This window comes from Tympanuchus pallidicinctus, unplaced genomic scaffold, assembly GCF_026119805.1.
Source record: "Tympanuchus pallidicinctus isolate F22 unplaced genomic scaffold, pur_lepc_1.0 scaffold69, whole genome shotgun sequence".
NCBI classification, from domain to species: Eukaryota; Metazoa; Chordata; class Aves; order Galliformes; family Phasianidae; genus Tympanuchus; species Tympanuchus pallidicinctus.
The window spans coordinates 47,524-62,116 of record NW_026294790.1 but is presented as its reverse complement, the minus strand read 5'-3'; the positions used below and the strand labels follow the sequence as shown (position 1 = coordinate 62,116).

At 56.9% G+C, this 14,593-nt stretch overlaps 1 protein-coding gene and 2 long non-coding RNA genes across 7 annotated transcripts in view; 2 read left to right on the top strand and 1 right to left on the bottom strand.

Annotated features, from left to right (window-relative positions):
* HSF1 (heat shock transcription factor 1) overlaps positions 1-14,593 on the top strand; it is a 37,382-nt gene that overhangs the window by 1,491 nt on the left and 21,298 nt on the right. The gene's annotated exons all lie outside the window — the stretch shown is intronic.
* On the top strand, positions 4,777-8,162 carry LOC128072075 (uncharacterized). Of its 4 annotated transcripts, XR_008202081.1 has the most exons (6): positions 4,777-5,520; positions 5,574-5,669; positions 5,766-5,808; positions 5,862-5,970; positions 6,014-6,552; positions 6,595-8,162. It is a non-coding gene; the product is annotated as an uncharacterized LOC128072075 (long non-coding RNA). The 4 variants fall into 4 exon arrangements; XR_008202080.1 differs by lacking the exon at positions 5,766-5,808 and having other exon boundaries at positions 5,862-6,552; XR_008202078.1 differs by lacking the exons at positions 5,574-5,669; positions 5,766-5,808 and having other exon boundaries at positions 5,862-6,552.
* The window catches only part of LOC128072074 (uncharacterized), a 33,730-nt gene continuing 29,635 nt past the window's right edge, over positions 10,499-14,593 (bottom strand). For both annotated transcript variants that reach the window (XR_008202076.1, XR_008202077.1), the window contains exon 5: positions 10,499-10,622. This is a non-coding gene — a long non-coding RNA (uncharacterized LOC128072074). The remainder of the gene's footprint in view (positions 10,623-14,593) is intronic.

Below are 14,593 nucleotides of genomic sequence, written 5' to 3'. Positions count from 1 at the left end.
AGCAGGAAAGTGTTTTTGCTGATGTGAGTTGAACACAGCTTCCCTATGGAGGTGTGGGTTCAGGTAGGAGCGAGGGGCTCCGTGGAGTGGGACTGCTGCCAAAATAAAAACACATTTCCCATTTGCTGGGAACGGTTTTATGAGCCCGGATCGTCGCTGCTCTCCGGCTCCTCTTTGCTTATCTGACTCTGTGTGGCAGTAATGAGATGGGAGCTGCTCCGTGTGTGCTCTGCTGATACCTCCTTCACTTTGCAAGTCATTGCTTGTGAGCTGATGCCCCATCCTGCTCCCACAGCACGTGGGGGTTGAGTGCTCGTGGCCTGAGTTTGTGTTCTCACATCCTGGGCTCCGTGCTGACGGATATCTGGAGGGTGGGGTTGTGAGGAGAGGGCTGGGCTCTGTTCCGTGCTGCCCCATTAACAGGACAAGGGGCACAAGGCACAAACCGGAGCCCAGGGAGTTTCCTTCTGAACAGGAGGATGGAAACATTGTGCTGTGAGTGAGGCAGAGCCTGCCACAGCCGCCCAGAGGGGTGGGAGAGTCTTCCCTGCGCAGATCCAAACCCACCCGGCTGCCTTCCTGTGCAGCTGCTGCAGGGAACTGCTTTGGGGCTTGGACTGGAGGAGCTCCAAAGGTTCCTTCCAACCTGGGATTCTGGGATTTTTTGCTTCGCCGAGGCACCCGTGAGGGGTTGCACAGCCCTCCCCATCCTTTCACCCTGCTGCAGATGGATCCACCCAGGGGTTTGGCACCCCTGTGAGCTGTGTGCAGCTGGGAGGGGGGCAGCGCCTGTATCCGGGTGTGCAGGATGGAATCTGAGCTTCCCCCGTGCTGACCAAAGCAAAGGCATTGCCCCCGGCTACGTTTCTCCTCCTGAGATTACAGAACCACAGAACTGTTGGGGTTGGAAGGGACCTCTACAGGTCATTGAGTGCCACCCCCTTGCAGAGCAGGCTCCCTGCAGCAGGCAGTGGAGATATTTCCCAGCATGTTGGAGGAAGGCAGAGGAGCTCCGACTCTCTCCCAGCCCACAGGCACAGTTTGCTGTCCCTGTCTCCCAGCCCACAGGCACAATTTGCTGTCCTTCTCTCCCAGCCCACAGGCACAGTTTGCTCTCCCTCCCTCCCAACCCACAGGCACAGTTTGCTGTCCCTCTCTCCCAGCCCACAGGCACAGTTTGCTGTCCCTGTCTCCCAGCCCACAGGCACAGTTTGCTGTCCCTCTCTCCCAGCCCACAGGCACAGTTTGCTGTCCCTCCCTCCCAGCCCACAGGCACAGTTTGCTGTCCCTCCCTCCCAGCCCACAGGCACAGTTTGCTGTCCTTCTCTCCCAGCCCACAGGCACAGTTTGCTGTCCCTGTCTCCCAGCCCACAGGCACAGTTTGCTGTCCCTCTCTCCCAGCCCACAATCACAGTTTGCTGTCCCTCTCTCCCAGCCCACAGGCACAGTTTGCTGTCCCTCCCTCCCAGCCCACAGGCACAGTTTGCTGTCCTTCTCTCCCAGCCCACAGGCACAGTTTGCTGTCCTTCTCTCCCAGCCCACAGGCACAGTTTGCTGTCCCTGTCTCCCAGCCCACAGGCACAGTTTGCTGTCCCTCTCTCCCAGCCCACAATCACAGTTTGCTGTCCCTGTCTCCCAGCCCACAGGCACAGTTTGCTGTCCTTCTCTCCCAGCCCACAGGCACAGTTTGCTGTCCCTCTCTCCCAGCCCACAGGCACAGTTTGCTGTCCCTGTCTCCCAGCCCACAGGCACAGTTTGCTGTCCCTCTCTCCCAGCCCACAGGCACAGTTTGCTGTCCCTCTCTCCCAGCCCACAGGCACAGTTTGCTGTCCCTCTCTCCCAGCCCACAGGCACAGTTTGCTCTCCCTCCCTCCCAACCCACAGGCACAGTTTGCTGTCCTTCTCTCCCAGCCCACAGGCACAGTTTGCTGTCCCTCCCTCCCAGCCCACAGGCACAGTTTGCTGTCCCTCTCTCCCAGCCCACAGGCACAGTTTGCTGTCCCTCCCTCCCAACCCACAGGCACAGTTTGCTGTCCTTCTCTCCCAGCCCACAGGCACAGTTTGCTCTCCCTCCCTCCCAGCCCACAGGCACAGTTTGCTGTCCTTCTCTCCCAGCCCACAGGCACAGTTTGCTGTCCCTCCCTCCCAGCCCACAGGCACAGTTTGCTGTCCCTCTGTGTTTTTGTGGTCTGGGCCATTCGCTGCCCATCCTTAGGTTATTGTGCTCAGGCCTGCTTGGTGCCTTTTCTTTGGGGTTCTTCCACTTCAGACCATTTGCTGCCCCTCTTTGGGGCCGTTTCAGCTGTGATGTGACCCCACACCCTAAGGGCAAGCAGCTGTTGCTGGCGGGTGAGGATAAGGAGGTGGGAAAGGGTGACTGTCCCAGTTCTGCTTCCTGCAGAGCAGCACGGGGTGAGCATCAGGACTGCATCCCTGCCCCGTGCTGACTGCGCCGTACCCGGCTTGTTCCCCAAATAACAAAGCACTGCTGCTTGGGGCTCTGTTTTTTGGGGATGGCTGCAGGCAGCAGCAGCTGAGTGGGAGCTCGGACGGTGGCAGCGTTGAGGTTGAGCTCAGAGCTCAACTTTGCTCTGCAACAAGGAGCCAGAGAGATGAATGCTGACTTCTTTAAAACTTTGTACTGTTAGAACCATGGAATGACATTGGTTGGAAGGGACCCAAGGACCATCGAGCTCCGACCCCTTGCCACACGTGGGGCCACCAACCTTCGGATCTGACACCAGCCCAGGCTGCCCAGGGCCCCATCCAAGCTGGCTTTGAACACCTCCACAGATGAGGCACCCACAGCCCCTTTGGGCGGCTGTCCCAGCACCTCCCCACTCTCTCTTTGAAGAACTTTCCCCTGATATCCAATCGAAACCTCCCCTCCTTAAGCTTAAGGTACTTGATACTCTTTGGTGGGTATGTGAACCTGCTGGGCCGTGGCAAGAGCTGTGGGAGCACAGCCCACATCTGCACCGTGCAACTTCTAAAAGCTGTTGTTAAAGCCTGAGACAATCCTGAAGCTCTTTGTTTCAGGGGTCGGCTGCGTCTGATCGCATCCTTCCTTGCACTGCTGGCACCAGTGTGGCGTGAGCTGCTGATCTGCCTGGCAGCTGGGGAGCAGCAGGGCCTCCCTCCAGCAGTTCTCTCACCCATTTCCTTCTTCACGTCAGCGTGGGCTGTGAAGCTGAGCCGTTGCTTTTCCTCGGGGTGAGGGATGCTGCTGGGCAGTGAGCACAGTGCTCTTCTGAGCCCCGTAGCGCCCGTGAAAATGAGTTCTGCCCTCTTGGGATGGAGCAGGAGCCGAATCCTCGCCCCATGTCTGTGTTTCTTGCTGTGCTGCTCGCACCTTTCTCATTTCCTACCTCCCTTTTTCCTGTATCTTTTCTGCTGGCCGGTGGTTAATTCCTCTCTTTGAGTTTCCTCCGGCAGCAGGTGGAAGGGGCAGGCTGTAGGAGCAGGAATACGAACCCGTAAGCGCCGTCAGGAAGGAGAGGTGCATCAGCAGAAAGCAGGAAAGTAAATGTGTGTGCACAGACACAACCTTCTAATTCAGTTTCCTTGGAGGCGAGGCCTTCACACTCCGTGATTCTTTGACGACTCTTTTCGTAACTTGTGGGAACTCCTCTCACCTCTGCAGATCCCAGAGGTGTGGGAGGCAAAGCGCTTCAGAGCCGTTTGTGGGCTCTCATCATCACGGGGTGCTTTGGGTGGCGACGGACCTTGAATCACAGAATCACAGAACTGTAGGGGTTGGAAGGGACCTCCAGAGCTCATGGAGTCCAACCCCCCTGCCAAAGCAGGTTCCCTATAGCAGGTCGCACAGGTCGGCATCCAGGCAGGTCTTGAACATCTCCAGAGAAGGAGACTCCACCACCTCCCTGCAGCCTGTTCCAGTGCTCCATCGCCTCACTGTAAAGAAGTTCTTATGCAGATTCATGCAGAACTTCCTATGCTGCAGTTTCCAGCCGTTTCCCCTCGTCCTGTCTCCACTCACCACTGAAAACAGTCTGGCCTCGCCATTCTGCCCCCCACACCTCAGATATTCACAGACCTGGATCAGGTCCCCTCTCAGTCTCCTTTTCTCCATGCTGAACAGCCCCAGCTCACCCAGCCTTTCTCCATAGCAGAGATGCTCCAGGCCCTTCACCATCTTTTGGCCCTCCGCTGGACTCTTCCCAAGAGATCCTTGTCTGTTTTGTACTGGGGAGCCCAGAACTGGACGCCGTGCTCCAGATGAGGTCTTACCAGGGCAGAGCAGAGGGGGAGGATCACCTCCTTCGACCTGCTGGCCACGCTCTGTGCAATGCACCCCAGGATGCCATTGGCCTTTTTGGCCACAAGGGCACACTGCTGGCTCATGGCCGACCTGTCATCCACCAGGACACCCAGGTCCCTTTCTGCAGGGCTCCCCTCCAGCAGCTCATCCCCCAGCCTGTACTGCTGCATGGAATTATTCCTCCCCAGATGCAAGACTCTACACTTGCTTTTGTTAAACCTCATCTGTTTTTTTTCTGCCCAGCCCGCCGGTTCCACAGGCAGGAACACCTCCCGTGGACTTGGCTTAATTCGTCCTGCAGAGATGAGCTGTGGAGCTGCAGAGATGAGCTCTGGAGCTGCGTTTTGCCGAGGGCTCGTGGCTGTGGATGCGTTCTCCTTGTTCACAGTCAGTTCTTCCTCAGGAAGAGAGAGAGATGGCACCTGGCGAAAGTCAGGGGCAGCGATTGTGAGAGGGAAGCTGCCCCAAGGGCAGCGTGCAGCCGGCTGATGTCGGCAGCCCCCACTGCCACTGAGCGCAGCCAAAACCGTTGGACGGCTGAACAGGAGCTGAAGGAGGTTGGGATTCCTTTTGGATGAGCTTTGCGTGGAGCCGCTGCCCTCGGGAGCCCTGGTGCCGCTTCGCTGGGAGCTCTGGGGCCACTTAATAGCGGCGGGTTCCTGGGTCGTGAGCAACACTTTCGGGATACAAACAGCGTGGCTAATTGAGGGCTAATTGATGGGTGAGGTTTGCTGACTTCACCTCCCTCCCCGAGGCCTCGTGCGGCATCAGCAGCTGCTGGAGCGCGGAGCCGTGCCTGGCGGGGACGGATCGTGGTGCTGAGCTGCTGCTTCCTTGTGTCTGACGTGGGCTGCGTGTCTCTCTGCGTGTTCTTCTGCTCATCTGAGCTGCGGTGACTCGACCTGCAGGGCTGGGAGGGCAGCTGGGGGCGGCGGGTGCTGCTGAGGTGGAGGCAGTTGGGTGCTGGGACAAACTGCGGAGCTCAGGAGGTGCTGTGGGGAAGGAGCCGTGTGGGTGCTCTGCATTGATGCCTTCTGCTGGTGCTGTTGGTTGGTAAGGGTTGTGCTGGCCCAGCAGGCAGCCCTGGGGGTCACAGTCTTTGTAGAGTCACAGAGTGGTTGGGTTGGAAGGGTCCTTGAAGATCACAGAGCCATGGAATGATTGGGTTAGAAGGGTCCCTGTAGATGGTAGAGAGGTGGGATGGTTGGGTTGGAAGGGTCCTTGAAGATCACAGAGCCGTGGAATGATTTGGTTGGATTGGGTTAGAAGGGTCCCTGTAGATGGTAGAGAGGTGGGATGGTTGGGTTGGAAGGGTCCTTGAAGATCACAGAGCCACAGAATAGTTGGGTTGGATTGGGTTAGAAGGGTCCCTGTAGATGGTAGAGAGGTGGGATAATTGGGTTGGAAGGGTCCTTGAAGATCACAGAGCCACAGAATAGTTGGGTTGGATTCGGTTAGAAGGATACCTGTAGATGGTAGAGAGGTGGGATGGTTGGGTTGGAAGGGTCCTTGAAGATCACAGAGCCGTGGAATGATTTGCTTGGATTGGGTTAGAAGGGTCCCTGTAGATGGTAGAGAGGTGGGATGGTTGGGTTGGAAGGGTCCTTGAAGATCACAGAGCCGTGGAATGATTGGGTTGGATTGGGTTAGAAGGGTCCCTGTAGATGGTAGAGAGGTGGGATGGTTGGGTTGGAAGGGTCCTTGAAGATCACAGAGCCACAGAATAGTTAGGTTGGAAGGGTCCTTGAAGATCACAGAGCCATGGCATGATTGGGTTGGAAGGGTCCTTAGAGATCATAGAGGGGTGGGATGGTTGGGTTGCAAGGGTCTTTAAATATCATAGAGCAATGGAATGATTAAATTAGAAGGATCCTGGAAGGTCGTAGAAGCTTAGAATGGCTTGGTGTGTACTGGAACGTCATAGAGCCATGGAATGATAGAATGTATTGGGTTGAAATTATTCTTAAGCGTCATAGAGCTGTGGAATGGTTGGGTTAGAAGGGTCCTTACAGAGCACAGAGCCATGGGATCATTGGCTTGGAAGAGACCTTGTGGATCATAGAGCCCTGGGATGGCTGGGTTTGGAGGGTCCTTATAGGTCATAGAGCCATGGGATGGCTGGGTTTGGAGGGTCCTTATAGGTCATAGAGCCATGGGATGGCTGGGTTTGGAGGGTCCTTATAGGTCATAGAGCCATGGGATGGCTGGGTTTGGAGGGTCCTTATAGGTCATAGAGCCATGGGATGGCTGGGTTTGGAGGGTCCTTATAGGTCATAGAGCTGTGGAATGGCTGGGTTTGAGGGTCCTTACAGGTCATAGAGCCATGGGATGGTTGGCTTGGAAGGGACCTCAGAGATCATAGAAGCACCGAATGATTTAAGTTGGAAGGTGCCTTTAGGATTATAGAATCATGGAATGGATTGGGTTGGAAGGACCTTTAAGATCAGCTTCTTCCAGCCCCTTACAATAGGCAGGGACGTCTCCCACCAGACCAAGTTGCTCACGGCCCCATCCAGCCTGGCCTTGGATGTCTCCAGGGACGGGACATCCACAGCCTCACTGCGCAGCCTGTTCCAGTGTCTCCCCACCCTCACGGTAAAGAATTTCTCCTTAAGGTCTAGTCTAAATCTCTTGCAGTTCAAAGCCATTTGCTCTTGTTTCGTCACTACGTTGCCTTATAAAAAGTCCCTGCCCAGCTTTCCTGTAGGCGCCCTTTAGGTAACGTATGGAATCATAAAAACTTTGGGGAGAGCTGACCAGGGGGGAAGCAGCTGTTGCTCAGGCACTGCGTGTCAGTCGGTGAGCAGTGAGCGAATGCGTCGTTTGGTAGATAGAGACCTTGTTATCACAGAATGGCCTGGGTTACAAAGGCCCCAATGCTCACCTGCTTCCAACCCCTGCTGTGTGCAGGTCGCCAACCAGCAGCCCAGGCTGCCCAGAGCCACATCCAGCCTGGCCTCCAATGCCTGCAGGGATGGGGCATCCACAGCCTCCTTGGGCAAGCTGAACCTCCTTGCGGGTACTATTTTTCCTTTTTCTGCCTCAGGAAACGGATTTATGGTCAACCCTGAAGTTCTACTCTTTATTTTTCCTTTGGGCTGAGCCTGGAGGAGCCGTGGCACTCGGCATCCAGAGGAGCCCCTCCTGCCCGGCAGTTGGGGTGGAGGAATGGCTGAGCTCAGGTTGGCAGTGTGTGCAGCGTGATGGAGCTGCCGGCACAGGGCGCCCTGCTCTGTCAGCACAGCAGCAGGGAGGGCCCTGCGGGGGGCAGAGGGGCTGCAGCAGGTCTGAGAATGCACGGCCAGGACAGCAGCCCCACGGCTCGGCCTGGTTTGAACCCAAAGCTGACCCAGAGAGAAGCCTGAGGCGCGCTGATCTGCCGGCAGCGATGCTCCTGTGTGCCAGCATCAGGCAGCAGCCTGTCTGTTCGTGCTCTCAGACAGTGGGTGGGAGCAGAGGACGTGAAATAAGCAGAGGGCATGAAATAAACCAGCAGCTCTTTTTGCTGAGCCAGGGATGTGCCCAGGAAATCGCTGAGTGCTGTGCTGCCGTCTGCCTGCAGTGATCCCAGAGCATCGGCCTTGTGCTGCTCCCAAACGCTGCTGCAAACCTTGAGGCAAGAAAGCAGTGAGCTCTGGAGGCCAAGAGGACAAAGGGGCCCTGTGGTGCATTGCCAGAGTGCAGCCAGCGGGGCAGGGAGGTGCTGCTCCCCTCTGCTTTGCCCTGCAGAGGCTCCCAGTTCAGGGCAGACTGGGAAGTGCTGGGAGAGCCCAGAGGAGGGTGTGGGGATGGGGGGGCCTGGAGCCCCTCCTGGTGGGGATGGGCTGAGAGCCCCAGGGCTGTGCAGCTGGGGGAGAGAAGGCTGAGAGGGGTGTGAGCAGCGCTGATGGGTATCTGGGGGGTGGGGGTGGGAGGAGGGGGCCAGGTGGGGCTGGAGGAGCTCCAGAGGTCCCTTCCAGCCCCTGTGGTTCTGGGACTTTGGGATCCTTAAGGTCCCTTCCAACCACATCCGTTCTGCGATCCCCTTTGGAAGCTCTGCCCTATGAACCCGCAGCTCTGTCCCTGGTCTGCAGCCTTCCTCTGTTTGGGTCCCGGGGTCCCCAGCCCCACACCAGGGGGGCTGGCCAGGCTGGCCATCTCCTGGAGCAGCCCCCAGCCCCTCTCTGCCCCTGCAGCGCAGCGGTGCTTCCCAAGGGGCAGCTGCCACCAGGAGTTGTGTCCCTGCATGGAGCTGATGGCGCAGGGTCTGGTGCAGAGATGGGAAGGGCAGCTGGTGCCTTGGAAATACCCCTGTTCCTGTCCAGGTGGAGTTAGGAGTGGGTTCCTCGAGGTTCTGGGTCCGTTTCTGCTGTTCTTCCAGTAAGGCTGACACAAGAAGAAGTAGTTGCTGTAATATGGCAACATGGAATGGGTTGGATAGGAAAAGGGTCCTTAAAGATCATAGAGCAGTAGACATACAGAATGGGTTGGGTTAGAAGAGTCATTAGAGTTCATAGAGCTGTGGAATGGGTTGGAAGGGTCCTTGAAGATCACAGAGCTGTGGAATGGGTTGGAATGGAAATGTTCCTTAAAGTCATAGGACTATGGAATGGTTGGGTTGACAGGGTCCTTGAAGATTATAGAGGCATGGAACAGGCTGGGTCTTTAAAAAAGGTCTTTAAAAGTTGTAGAACCATGGAGTGATTGGGTTGGAAGGGTCCTTGAAGATCACAGAGGCATGAATGGGCTGGGTTGGAAGGGTCCCTACAGATCACACAACCACAGAATGGTTGGAATGGAAGGATCCTTACAGATCACACAACCACAGAATGGTTTTGTTGGGTTGGAAGGGTCCTTACAGATCACACAACCACAGAATGGTTGTGTTGGGTTGGAAGGGTCCTTACAGATCACACAACCACAGAATGGTTGGGTTGGAAGGGTCCTTACAGATCACACAACCACAGAACGGTTGGGATGGAAGAGTCCTTACAGATCAATCACACAACCACAGAATGGTTGGGTTGGAAGGGTCCTCACAGATCACACAACCACAGAATGGTTGGGATGGAAGGGTCCTTACAGATCACACAACCACAACACAGTTGGGTCGGAAGGGTCCTTACAGATCACAGAACCACAGAATGGTTGGGATGGAAGGGACCCCCAGCCCCATCCCTGCCGTGGGCTGGCTGCCCCCCAGCTCAGGCTGCCCAGTGCCCACCCCCAGCCTGGGGCACCTCCAGGGCTGGGGCACCCACAGCTCGGGGCAGCAGTGCTGGGGCTGCACCGCCTCTGGGTGAAGGATTTCCCCATCTCTGACCCCATCCCGCCCTCTTTGAGCTGCAGACCGTTTCCCCATGTCCTGTCACTCCCTGCCCACACGCAGTCGCTCTCCTCCTGTTTCTCCGCTCCCTCTCATCTCGCCCCGCTGCCGAGCGCCGCGTAACGGTGCCGAGGAGCTTCGAACTTCGAGCTGTGCCGTCCCCATTTAAACAGTACATTTGAAAGGAAAAAAAGAAAAAAAAAACCACCAAAAAACCAAAACGGCAGCAGCATCTGCTGCTGTCGCTGCCTTTGTTTCGTTACCTGCTGTGCTGCCCAGCTCTCAGCCCAGCTGATGTCCCCGTGCTGAGTCACAGCTGCTGCCCACCCCGGTGGGTGCGGGGTGGTCTCTCCTTTCGGTGCCGCGTGAGGGAGCTCGCACCACAGGGTGTGCAGAGCTAACGAGGAGGCTTCTGCGGCTTTCATCCTCGTGGAAGGACTTAGAGCTGCTGGAAAGCAGGGGAAGCTGTTTGCCGAAGGCAGGAGCTGCTCTGCTGTCTGAATTTTGGAGGGGTTCCTGCTGCGTCCTGCTGCAGAGCGGTGGGGATGGGAGCGGGGGGGCTGGAGCATCATCTGGGCTACGAAGGTGCCGTGTCCTCAGCAGGCCTAAGCTCAGCTTCTGCCACTTCGTCCCCGGGTTCAGTTCACCCGTCTGGGGGTCAGCTTTGCCCCCCGTGGCACTGAGCAGCGCTGGAGCCCTGAGGCACTGGGGGAAAAGCGGAGTGGGGCTGGCGAGGTCTGAACGTCTGGCATCACAGAGGGGTTTGGCTTCACATTGTCCTCCCTTTTACATGGACAGATGACAGTGACAGGACGTGGGGGAATGGCTTCAACTCCAACCCAACAGAGGGCGGGTTGGGGTCAGAGATGGGGAAATCCTTCACCCAGAGGCAGTGGGTGCCCCAGCACTGCGGCCCCAAGCTGTGGGTGCCCCAGCCCTGGAGGTGCCCCAGGCTGGGGGTGGGCCCTGGGCAGCCTGAGCTGGGGGGCAGCCAGCCCACGGCAGGGATGGGGCTGGGGAGTCCTTCCAACCCAACTGTGTTGTGGTTGTGTGATCTGTAAGGACCCTTCTGACCCAACTGTGTTGTGGTTGTGTGATCTGTAAGGACCCTTCCAACGCAACCATTCTGTGGTTGTGTGATCTGTAAGGACCCTTCCAACGCAACCATTCTGTGGTTGTGTGATCTATAAGGACCCTTCCAACCCAACCATTCTGTGGTTATGTGATCTGTAAGGACCCTTCCAACCCAACCATTCTGTGGTTGCGTGATCTGTAAGGACACTTCCAACCCAACTGTGTTGTGGTTGTGTGATCTGTAAGGACCCTCCCAACCCAACCATTCTGTGGTTGTGTGATCTGTGAGGACCCTTCCTATCCAACCCAACTGTGTTGTGGTTGTGTGATCTGTGAGGACCCTTCCAACCCAACCATACTGTCTCTATGATCTGTAAGGATCCTTCTAAGCAAACTGTTCAGTGGCTCTGTGATCTGTAAGGACCTCTCCAACACAACCATACTACATCTCTACAAGCTTTAAGGGCCCTTCCAACCCAACCCACTTCATGCCTCTGTAATCTTTAAGGACCCTTCCAATCCAACCATTCTGTGTCACTGTGATCTTTAAGATCCCTTCCAAACCTATCATACCTTGTCTCTATGATTTTTAAGGATGCTTCCAACACAATCATGCCGTGGGTCTGTGATCTGCAAGAGCCCTTCCAACCTCTCCCAAAGCACTACGATCTGTAAGGACCCTTCTAATCCTGCCATTCCACGGCTCTGTGATCTTTAAGGACCCTTCCAACCCAGCCCACTCTATGACAAAATCAGACGAGCGAGTTTTGTTTCATTTCCCACCGTCATTGCTGTGCTGCCTGCCCATGCCAACCACTTTAGAACCACCTGAGTTCTCGCACCCACGTTTCCCCACCAGGCCATCACTCCCCTTTCTCTGTCAGAAGAAGCCTTTCCCTTTATTTTGTGTCCTTTATTTGGGATCGGGCACAGGAAGGGGCCCCAGAGGTTGTGCAGTGAGCATCAGCCCGGGTCCCTCAGCAAAGGAACAGCTTCAATCCTGCTGCACCCTTGTTGTTGTTGTTGTCGTATTGGTTCACTCCAATTAAATTTACTCCAGAATCATCGTGTCTGTGAGTACAGCATTGTGATTGCTGCTGGGGATGGTGTCTATTTGGTGCTCACATGAGCTCCCGTCCTTCTGTCTGCGTCCCGTGGCACGGGGGGGGAAGAAATGGGTGCTGGAGCAGCAGCCCCCTCCTTGTGCCCCTCTGGGTCACCCCCAGGGAGGTGCTCAGCTGCCCCTGTGTGCAGTGATTGTGTGAGAGGTGCTGGTGTCACAGCTGAGCTTGGTGGGCTGGAATGCTTTGGAAGCGATCCTAGAGAGCAACTGGAGCCGTACAGCTAAATGGAAAGGAGATAAAAGAAGAGATTTAACAGAAACCCGTCGTACGTCCTCGCCTCTCCTCTGAGCACAAAATCCTCTCCTGGATGAAAGACGTGGGGCTGATCCAATGTAGCAGGAGTTCAGCAAAGCTTTTGATGCTCTGCCACGTGGAAAGTTGTGACTGAAACTGGAGAGGATGGGGATTAGTGCAGGAATTTGGGGGGGGGGGGGGGCTGACAGAGACGATGCTGATCTGCAGGGGCTGCTCTGCAGGGGGAGCAGATTGCAGCCCAGGGGTCTCAGGACAGACTTTGTGGGGCATGGGAGGTGTTTCCCCAAGTGCTGCTGGGCGCAGTGCAGAATTAGGATGCCAAGATGGCAAAGGCTTGGGATGCCAAGATGGCAAAGGCTTCATTAGGGTGCCACTGTGGCAAAGGCTTGGGATGCCAAGATGGTTAAGACTTGGGATCCCAATGTGGCAAAGTCTTGGGGTGCCAATTTGGCAAGGACTTGGGATCCCAATGTGGCAAAGGCTTGGGGTGCCAATTTGGCAAGGACTTGGGATGCCAATGTGGCAAAGGCTTGGGGTGCCAGGATGGCAAAGGCTTCATTAGGGTGCCACTGTGGCAAAGGCTTGGGATGCCAAGATGGTTAAGACTTGGGATCCCAATGTGGCAAAGGCTTGGGATGCCAATTTGGCAAAGGCTTGGGATCCCAATGTGGCAAAGGCTTGGGATGCCAAGATGGTTAAGACTTGGGATCCCAATGTGGCAAAGTCTTGGGGTGCCAATTTGGCAAGGACTTGGGATCCCAATGTGGCAAAGGCTTGGGGTGCCAATTTGGCAAGGACTTGGGATGCCAATGTGGCAAAGGCTTGGGGTGCCAGTGCAGCAAAGCCTTGGGGTGCCAGTGTTGCGTGATTTGGGATGCCAGCGCGGCACAGAATTGAGGTGCTGCCCCAAAGATCCCAGGCAGCCTGGTGAGCTGGAATCACAGAAGTGAGGCGGTCACGCTGGCTCAGGGCTGCGTTCTTTCTAGCAGTGGAAATGATCGTGTGCCACTCACAGATGGTTTAATTAGGGCTGGTCTCCTGTAAACTCACATGGGTTTGCTCTTCCAGCTTCCCTTCAGCTCTGAGCCACGTGGCTGGGTGCTGGGGGCTGCGTGCTGTGGGTGATGTGGGTGCTGTGGGTGATGTGGTTGATGTGGGTGCCGTGGGAGCTGGGTGCATGCTGTGGGTGATGTGGGTGCTGTGGGTGCTGTGGGTGCTGGGTGCTTGCTGTGGGTGCTGGGTGCATGCTGTGGGTGATGTGGGTGCTGTGGGTGATGTGGGTGCTGTGGGTGCTGTGGGTGCTGGGTGCTGTGGGTGCTGTGGGTGCTGGGTGCGTGCTGTGGGTGCTGGGTGCATGCTGTGGGTGATGTGGGTGCTGTGGGTGATGTGGGTGCTGGGTGCTGTGGGTGCTGTGGGTGCTGGGTGCGTGCTGTGGGTGCTGGGTGCATGCTGTGGGTGCTGTGGGTGCTGGGTGCATGCTGTGGGTGCTGTGCGTGCTGTGGGTGCTGTGGGTGCGTGCTGTGGGTGCTGTGGGTGCTGGGTGCGTGATGTGGGTGCTGGGTGCATGCTGTGGGTGCTGTGGGTGACGTGGGTGCTGTGGGTGCTGGGTGCATGCTGTGGGTGCTGTGGGTGCTGGGTGCATGCTGTGGGTGATGTGGGTGCTGTGGGTGCTGGGTGTGTGCTGTGGGTGCTGTGGGTGCTGGGTGTGTGATGTGGGTGCTGGGTGCATGCTGTGGGTGCCGTGGGAGCTGGGTGCATGCTGTGGGTGATGTGGGTGCTGTGGGTGCTGGGTGCATGCTGTGGGTGATGTGGGTGCTGTGGGTGCTGGGTGCATGCTGTGGGTGATGTGGGTGCTGTGGGTGCTGGGTGCATGCTGTGGGTGCTGTGGGTGCTGGGTGCATGCTGTGGGTGATGTGGGTGCTGTGCATGCTGTGGGTGCTGTGCGTGTTGTGGCTGCTGGCTGCCTCCTGGGGTAGGAATGGCTCAGCTGGAGCTGCCTCTTGGCGGAAGCGTTTGTTCTGACCTTTTTGATTAGAATCCTGGAATCATGGATTCATTAACGATTACAAGAGACCTCCAGGATCCCCAGGCCCAACCCATCCTCCCCATCACCCCCACCAATGCCGTGTCCCCAGGTGCCGCATCCCCACGGTTCTGGAGCAGCTCCAGGGACCCCCACACCTCCCTGGGCAGTTTGTGCTCATGCATCGCAGCTCTTTGGAGGAGAAATGTTTCCTACCATCCAACCTGAGCCTTCCCTGGGTGCGATGTGAGGCCGCCTCCCCTCATCCTCTCGCTTTCAGACAAGGCTGGCGTGTTCCCAGCCCAAACAGACACCAGAGGCCCCCGGCACCGTCACAGCTGTGCCCCAAACTCGTGGTGTGGAGCAGCAGAGCTGAGGGGGCAAGCAGGAGCATCGTGGTGGAGAGGCACACTGAAACCAAGTGCTGAAGCGCTGGAGGGTCTCCTGCAGGAGCAGCCGAACTCAGGTGGCAGCCAGCAAGCCCCAGGTGCCAACTTTTAATAAACCCACCCGGGTTTGGTGTGGGCAGG